This window comes from Rattus norvegicus, chromosome 17 (genome assembly GCF_036323735.1).
Source record: "Rattus norvegicus strain BN/NHsdMcwi chromosome 17, GRCr8, whole genome shotgun sequence".
Lineage (NCBI taxonomy): Eukaryota > Metazoa > Chordata > Mammalia > Rodentia > Muridae > Rattus > Rattus norvegicus.
In genome coordinates this window covers 29,764,351-29,773,688 of record NC_086035.1, presented here as the reverse complement: position 1 = coordinate 29,773,688, position 9,338 = coordinate 29,764,351, and the positions used below count along the sequence as shown (strand labels likewise).

Below are 9,338 nucleotides of genomic sequence, written 5' to 3'. Positions count from 1 at the left end.
TTTTAATAATGATTCTTAAATGCTTTAACCTCTCTTCTAGCCCACCACCCACCAGAGGCAGTAGAAAAGAAAGGTTATTAGGAAACAGGGGAAGTGGACTTGTTTAGAAATTGTCCTTTGGAGCAAATCCAACCTGCATTGTGAGGAAATCAGCAGTTCAGTTCACAGGAGTCAGCAGTGGCAGCTTGATCTACTCACAAACACTTCATGGACATACCAGCAATGCAGTGTGGCAGTGTTGGGAGAGCAAACATCAATCAGCAGTAGTGGCATGTCTTAGCAGATACAACCAGGCCTCAGCTGAGTCAGCATGAGGCTGTAAGAGTGATTAGGACCAACAGAGATACCAGGAGAAGTTCTCTGCCATGCCTCTCTCAATGAAGGGAAAGTCAGCAAAAAAAATGCAAGACCAATGAAGCATTGCAAAGCCAGCTATGGAAGCCTCCGTCACTGTCTGTCAAGTCCTATTTATACTTCCCCCAATATCATATATCCTCGAAGTGTCTTGCTTCTCCTTGGGTCTTGCCTCAGCATGAGAGTCTTAGCAAAACTCTACATGAGTCTGTGTCAGCTGACATGACTCTGCCAATTGACCAAGTCTGTAGAAGCAGCAAAAAGCTGTTAGGACACCACCGGAAGTTTTTTTGGTGCATTTCTCTCTATGGAGTAACAAAATATGGAGCTCAGCTATGTAATGTAAGGTGAACCAATACATATGTGTTGTTAGTGAAGAATCAATCCTTCATTGTGAGTCTTTTCATGCTTACTTTAGCAAAACATCCCTTCATCTGTGGCCATTTCAGGAAAACATTCCTTCATGTGTCTGCCCCAGCAAAACATCAGACACAACAGACTTTCCAAAAATTCTATAGGTTTCCACTTCAACTTTCTCAGCATGTTTGCAGCTAGTGTACATGTTTTGTCAGGTTTAAAGATTTTCTACTGGAGTCTTTAGGGACTTATGAGTACAAAAAAATTATCATGTATAAATAAAGACACTGTGACTCCTGTTTCTTATTTGTATCTCTTTTATTTTCTTCTTCTGTTCAATGGCTCTAGTCACAACTTAAGCAGTATACTGACCAAATAGTGGAGAGAGTGGCCATCTTTGCTTTACTCTGACTTGACTGGAAATGTCTTCAGATTTCCTTACTTAATACAACATTGGCTGTAGGCTTGTCATACACAGTCTCTATGCCTAGCTACATTCTCTCCACAGTTTCTCTTTTTTTCAGGATTTTATCATGAAGGAAGGTTGGATTTTGTTAAAAGGCTTTTCTACACCTACAGAGACAATGGTGGAACTTCTTTTTCTCTTTGAGTCCATTTATGCAATGCATTACATTTGTTTTTTCATTTTTATTTTTTAGGATTTATTTATTTTATGAAGAGGGCATCAGATCCCATTACAGATGGCTGTGAGCCACCATGTGGTTGCTGGGAATTGAACTCAGGACCTCCGGAAGAGCAGTCTCTTAACTGCTGAGCCAACTCTCCAAACCACCCTGAAATTTTTAAAATCTTTTTAATTTCCTTCAATGGCTCATCCATTATTAAATAGTGTGTTGTTCAGTCTTTGTGAGTCTGTGTATGTCATGCATTGCTGTAGCTTTATTCCCCGTAGTCTGATAGAATTCAATAAATTACTTCAATTGCTCCATCTTTGTTAAGACTTGCTTTGTATCCTATTACATGATGTGTTTTAAGGAAATTTTGATGGACTATTGAGATAATTTTGTACTCTGCAGTGTTTAGATGGAACGTTCCATAGATGTCTCTGAGATACATGTGATCCACGACGCCATTTAATTCAGATTTTTATCTGTTTTGTTTCATTTTGTTTTACTTTTTGGTTGGGAGGACCTATGTTTTCGTTAAAGTAAGCTATTGACATCACACATCAGTCACTAGTGTTGCATTTGAATTAATCTATGTTATCTCTTCTGAATTTTCTGTTTTAAAGTCTATTTTAACAGCTATTAGAACAGCTCCCCCAGCTTGCTTTCTAGCTCCCTTTGCTTGGAGTACTTTTTTCCATCTTTTTCACATTAAGGTTCATTTGCCTTTAATTCTTCATGTATTTCTTAGAAGAAACTAATAGATGGAGCCCTTTGTTGTTTTCTAAGGTAGTCTACTATCTTTTGATTGGAGAATTTAGTCTGATAGTTTTCAAAATCAATATTGAAAAATATGTGTCAATTCCTGTCATTTTGTTGAATTTGTAGTGTCTAGTAATGACACTCAGTACTTTCTTAATACTCAGTAGTGGTTTACTCCTCCATATGTTTACATTTCTCTTCAGTCTAAAAGATCCCTTTAAGTGCTCTCTATAGAGCTGTTTTAGTGTCATGAATTTCTTTGGCTTGATTTTATCATGGCAATGTTTTTCTCATTTGTTTATCACATATGGATTTGTTGCATGTAGTAACTAGATTGGCAATCATTGTCTTTCAGCACTAAGAATACATTGTCCCACAGTTTCCTGACTTTTAGGGGTTTTGTTAAGAAATTTGCATTACTCAGTAATCCTCTTAGATCTGGTAGATTCCAATATTCATTCAGTATTAGAGAATCTGAAAAAAAAAAGGTTTCTCCAGCTGCCGCCTTCTTCCTCCTCCTCTTCTTCTTCTTCTTCTTCTTCTTCTTCTTCTTCTTCTTCTTCTTCTTCTTCTTCTTCTTCTTCTTCTTCTTCTTCCTCTTCTTCTTTCCTCCTCTTCCCCTTCTTTCTCCTTTCCCTCTTGTTTGTCTTTTACTTTACTGTATTTCTTAGCATTGCTTTCATTTAATTTTTGGAAATCTTTATTTTTTAAAGAAATCTTTTATTGGTTCTTTGTGAATGTCTCATCTCTCTCTATCCTCAAACCCACATTCCACTCTTGCAGCCTTTCCTCAAAGAAAGAAAAAAAGAATCTCATCATGGAAGCTGTAGTGTGTCACAATGTATCCCACAATATACCCCTTTGTCTACTCTCATTTGCTTGCAAATGTTCATTGCAATGATTCAATTGGTCTGGTACAAGGCCTCTGGATTCTGCTGTTCTATCAATGCTGGAACTTCACTGGGACTCCTCTCAGATATTCTATTATGGCCCTGTGTCAGAGATCCTGTAGTTTGGTTTCTGTCGGACTGGCCCCTTTCATGAACTACACTGATGGATATAGATGTTGGGGAGGATGTAGATGGGGGAGATGTGGGGGAGATCCAATTCAAAGCCTTGGATCTAGACCTGAGAGCTGGTCATCCCAAAGATTCTCCTGCTCTTTTACACTATGGGATGGCTCACCAGTGATCCCTGTAACCAGGGTCAGCTCTACCCTGCTGCCCAGGTGAGATGAAAAGCATACTCTTTTACGTGTTGCAGCTGATGAGGGACATAGTCAATTTTCCCACTTTCACATCCCCACAGTCAGTTCTCCTACCTGTCATACATGGTAAGAGACAAAGGAGAGCAAGAGGCACTTTGCTCTTACCCATGCTGACAAGAAGCAGGGCCCAACTCTCCTGAATTCATGCCATCAGGGCTGGCTCACCTGCAACTTCCGCATCCAGAGCCAGCACTAATGAGCTGCCCCGGCAAGGTGCAGACCCTGCTGTCCAAATGCTGCAGTAGGTGAGGGGCATGGACTGCTTTCATGATCTCAGGGCCAGGTCCCACACCTGGTGTAATTGGTGATGGGAAAGAGAGGAGGAGGGTGTGATGGTTTGTATATTTTCAACCCAACAAATGGCAGGATTAGAAGGTGTGTCCCTGTTGGAGTAGGTGTGCCACTGTAAGTGTGGGTTATAAGACTCTCATTCTAGCTACCTGGAAGTTAGTATTCTACTACCAACCTTCAGATAAAAACATAGAACTCTCAGGTCCTCCTGCACCATGCCTGCCTGGATGCTGCCATGTTCTTGCCTTGACAATAAAGGACTGATCTTCTGAACCTGTAAGCCATCCCCAATTAAATATTGTTCTTTAAGAGTTGCTTTAATCATGATATCTGTTCACAGCAGTAAAACCTTAACTAAGACAGAGGTTATCTCTCTCTTTTCCAAACCACCTTAAGGGAGATAGTGATAGGGTCATCTCTCTCATGTTCATATCCTTCGAGACAACTCACTAGCACCTCCTGAATACTGCCATTGGCTTGGGGCAGGTTAACTTTCCTGATCTCATGCTCCCAGGGTCATCTCTCCAAGAAAGCACAGATGAAGGGTGTGGCCAATTCGGCACAACCCTCAGACATCAATATGTCCCTGGACGGCAGCCCAGACCAGGGATGTCTGCCTTGGCTTTGATGGTAACAGAGTCCTTCTGCTGCAGAGCCACAGACTTCTAAATGGTCCCTAGTGGTAGCACAGGCCAGGATTTCATTATGGTCCCAGGTGGCATTACTCATATCAGGCTGTTCCTCACTACCTTCAAGTCTCCAGTTAAGCCTCTCTTTGTTGTGTCCACATTCTTCTCTCTCTCTCTCTCTCTCTCTCTCTCTCTCTCTCTCTCTCTCCCCCCCCATTTCTTCACCATTTCTTTGTTGCTCTTAGTGGCTCACTGGGTCTCGGAGTTTCTGGGGTTGTTTCAGGAGTGGTCCCATGGTCTCATGGTTCTATTCTCTGCTCATGCATTATAATACCAGGCAGGGATCATCTTGGTTTCCAAGTTCTGCATGCCCACTGCAGAAAGGACAGCATAACACAGTTCCCACCCCTAGAGCAGAACCATTAGGGCATGAGTTTCCTTCCATAAGTGCTGACAGTTGCTGTGGGCATGGGGCCTATTTGTATGATAATGTATATATTTTTATGTTCCTCCTTTGGGAAATGCTTTCCCTCTTAAGGTTAATGACTCTGTGATAATTACAAACAGCATGAATCTGGGAGGTAAGAATATATTCTCTAGCAAAATGGTTAACTCTGTAATCTTCAGGATAGCCCTTATGGCTGTGGGAAAGAACTCTGAAAATATGGGTTCAAGAATGTATAATTTCTCAACTACGCAAAATATAAGGGTGCAATATGAATTGTATGAGGGACTTGATAGACATGAAAGAACAAAGACAGTTTCACTAATGAGCTAGGTTGTCAGAAAGATACAAAGGTAGACAGATTTCTGATTTCAAGGTCAGGCTGGGACAAAGCAAATTTAGGTCCAGGTGTGTGGAAAAGGTGATCTCATTGTGAGATCCTACCCAGCTAGTTTATTGTCTGTGCTTACAAAGGCAGGCAGATTCTTGAGTTCAAGGTCAACCTTGGACAAAGTGAGTTTAGGTCCAGGCATGGTAGAAATGGTAATCTCAGGATGGAATCCTACCCAGATAAATTTGTTTTGTTTACAAAGACAGGAAGATCTTTGAGTTATTTGGTATGTTTAAAAATGTAGTTGCTGGCTCTTCTTAAGAATCTAAGTGCAAATGCCATAAAATACTAATTTGAGGGATAATCAAAAGGAAATCTGGGTAAACAACTGAACTGGTATGCAATTAAAACACTAGGCTTTGGTCTGAAAGAACTAAGCTATCGATACAGCTATCTGGAGAGCCAGCTTGTGCAGAAAACAGAGTTGTCAGCTTGTACCAATGATCAACTTCAAGCCATTCTTTCACCTCTCAAACACCTCTTCCTCAGAAACCCCTCTCCAAGCTGAATCTGATCAGTTTGGGCTGAGTACTTGGTTATGTTCTGCCACCCCAGGCCTGTGTGACAGGGTGGTGGTCATCTCAGGCTAGCTTTTATATAGGCCCTATGGTGCAGGTCTGGTGGTCCTCTTGGGCTAGCTTCTCACCCAGCTTGCCTGAGTGGTCCCATGTATCTGTCTCAGGCTCACACGTACAGGGACCTCAAGATCCCAGGTAAGATTTTTTAGAATTCGGCTTGGGAGTCCATCTGAGCCTGCACTGCACAAGACTGGTGGTCATCTCAGGCTAACTCATGGTCTGGGTACCCTGGCACCAGACTGGTGGTGATCTCAGGCTTACTTTTTTCAGGAAATGTTAGGCTACTAATCATTCAGATGTTCGAAGGTCAAAACACTAAGTGTAAACATAGCCTTTCGCTTTTCTGCCACCTACTGATGCAACATGGGACACAACAGTCACAACTTCAATGACCCTAGGGACTGGTCTTTCTTTTTTATTATTTCTTTTTTAATTTTTACATTGTTTTATTAGCTCATGTTCCCTTTATTTTATAAATAGATTTTTATTGCTTCCTTTCTCATACATAATTTTCATTTTCTTTCCTTTTTTCTCTTTATTTTCATTTCATCTTTTTATTTCCCTTTCCCAAACTCTTTCTTTTTTTTTCTCCATCTTTATTAACTTGAGTATTTCTTATTTACATTTTGATTGTTATTCCCCTTCCCAGTTTCATGGCCAACATCCCCCTAACACCTCCCCCTCCCCTTTTAAATGGGTGTTCCCCTCCTAATTCTCCCCCCATTACTGCCCTTCCCACAACAATCACATTCACTGGAGGTTCAGTCTTGGCAGGACCAAGGGCTTCCCCTTCCACTGGGCTCTTACTAGGCTATTCATTGCTACCTATGAGGTTGGAGCCCAGGGTCAGTCCATGTATAGCCTTTGGGTAGTGGCTTAGTCCCTGGAAGCTCTGGTTGCTTGGCATTGTTGTTCATATGGGGTCTTGAGCCCCTGCAAGCTCTTCCAGTCCTTTCTCTGATTCCTTCAACAGGGGTACCAATCTCAGTTCAGTGGTTTAATGATGGCATTCGCCTATGTATTTGCTGTATTCTGGCTGTGTCTCTCAAGAGAGATCTACACCCAGTTCCTGTTGGCCTGCTATTCTTTGCTTCATCCATCTTGTATAATTGGGTGGCTGTATATGTAAGGGCGACATGTGGGGCAGGCTCTGAATGGGTGTTCCTTCTGCCTCTGTTTTAAATTTGCCTCCCTATTCCCTCCCTATTCTTGTTCCTCTTTTAAAGAAGGAGTGAAGCGTTCACATTTTGGTCAGCCTTCTTGAGTTTCATGTGTTCTAGGCATCTAGGGTAATTCAAGCATTTGGGCTAATCTCCACTTACCAATGAGTGCATACCATGTGTGTTTTTTTGGTGATTGGGTTACCTCATTCAGGATGATATTTTCCAGTTCCATCTATTTGCCTATGAATTTCATAAAGTCATTGTTTTTGATAGCTGAGTAATATTCCATTGTGTAGATATACCACATTTTCTGTATCCATTCCTCTGTTGAAGAGCATCTATGTTCTTTCCAGCTTCTGGCTATTATAAATAAGGCTGCTATGAACATAGTGGAGCATGTGTCCTTGTTATATGTTGGGGCATCTTTGGGGTATATGCCCAGGAGAGGTATACCTGGGTCCTCAGGTACTTCAATGTCGAATTTTTTGAGGAACCCCCAGACTGATTTCCAGAATAGTCGTACCAGTCTGCAATCCCACCAACAATGGAGGAGTGTTCCTCTTTCTCTACACCTCACTAGCATCTGCTGTCACCTGAGTTTTTGATCTTAGCCATTCTCACTGGTGTGAGGTGAAATCTCAGGGTTGTTTTGATTTGCATTTCCCTTATGACTAAAGATGTTGAACATTTCTTTAGGTGTTTCTCAGCCATTCGGCATTCCTCAGCTGTGAATTCTTTGTTTAGCTCTGAACCCCATTTTTAATAGGGTTATTTTTCTCCCTGTGGTCTAACTTCTTGAGTTCTTTCTATCTTTTAGATATAAGCCATCTATCAGTTGTAGGATTGGTAAAGATTTTTTCCCAATTTGTTGGTTGCCGTTTTGTCCTAACAACAGTGTCCTTTGCCTTACAGAAGCTTTGCAGTTTTATGAGATCCCATTTGCCAATTCTTGATCTTAGAGCATAAGCCATTGGTGTTTTGTTCAGGAAATTTTCTCCAGTGCCTATGTGTTCGAGATGCTTCCCCACTTTTTCTTCTATTAGTTTGAGTGTATCTGGTTTGATGTGGAGGTCCTTGATTCACTTGGACTTAAGCTTTGTACAGCGTGATAAGCATGGATCGATCTGCATTCTTCTACATGCTGACCTCCAGTTGAACCAGCACCATTTGCTGAAAATGCTATCATTTTTCCATTGGATGGTTTTGGCTCCTTTGTTGAAAATCAAGTGACCATAGGTGTGTGGGTTCATTTCTGGGTCTTCAATTCTATTCCACTGGTCTATCTGTCTGTCTCTGTACCAATACCATGCAGTTTTTATCACTATTGCTCTGTAATAACTGCTTGAGTTCAGGGATAGTGTTTCCCACGGAAGTCCTTTTATTGTTGAGGATAGTTTTAGCTATCCCGTGTTTTTTGTTATTCCAGATGAATTTGCAAATTGTTCTAACTCTCTGAAGAATTGGATTGGTGTTTTGATGGGGATTGCATTGAATCTGTAGATCGCTTTTGGTAAAATGGCCATTTTTACTATGTTAATCCTGCCAATCCATGAGCATGAGAGATCTTTCCATCTTCTGAGGACTTCTTCCATTTCTTTCTTCAGAGTCTTGAAGTTCTTATTGTACAAATCTTTTACTTGCTTGGTTAAAGTCACACCAAGGTATTTTATATTATTTGGGACTATTATGAAGCGTGTCGTTTCCCTAATTTCTTTCTCGGCTTGTTTCTCTTTTGTGTAGAGGAAGGCTACTGATTTATTTGAGTTAATTTTATACCCAGCCACGTTGCTGAAGGTGTTTATCAGGTTTAGTAGTTCTCTGGTGGGACTTTTGGGATCGCTTAAATATACTATCATATCGTCTGCAAATAGTGATATTTTGACTTCTTCTTTTCCAATCTGTATCCCCTTGTTCTCCTTTTTTTGTCTGATTGCTCTGAATAGAAATTCAAGAACTATATTGAATCAGAAGGGAGAGAATGGGCAGCATTGTCTAGTCCCTGATTTTAGTGGGATTGCTTGAAGTTTCTCTCCATTTAGTTTAATGTTAGCTACTGGTTTGCTGTATATGGTTTTTACTGTGTTTAGGTATGGGCCTTGAATTCCTATTCTTTCCAGGACTTTTATCATGAAAAGCTGTTGAATTTTGTCCAATGCTTTCTCAGCATCTAATGATGTAGATTTGTTCTTTCAGTTTGTTTATATAATGGATTACATTGATGGTTTTCCGTATATGAAACCATCCCTGCATGCCTGGGATGAAGCCTACTTGATTACAGTGAATGATTTTTTTGATGCACTCTTGGATTCGGTTTGCTGAATTTTATTGAGTATTTTTGCGTCGATATTCATAAGGGAAATTGGTCTGAAGTTCTCTTTCTTTGTTGGGTCTTTGTGTGGTTTAGGTATAAGAGTAATTGTGGCTTCGTAGAAGGAATTAGGTAGTGCTCCATCTGTTTCAATTTTGTGGAGTAGT

At 40.7% G+C, this 9,338-nt stretch overlaps 1 non-coding gene across 1 annotated transcript; it reads right to left on the bottom strand.

Annotated features, from left to right (window-relative positions):
• Window positions 1-5,972: 5,972 nt before the first annotated feature.
• Window positions 5,973-6,105, bottom strand: LOC120097993 (small nucleolar RNA SNORA17). The gene has a single exon (XR_005495945.1). It is a non-coding gene; the product is annotated as a small nucleolar RNA SNORA17 (small nucleolar RNA).
• Window positions 6,106-9,338: the final 3,233 nt, after the last annotated feature.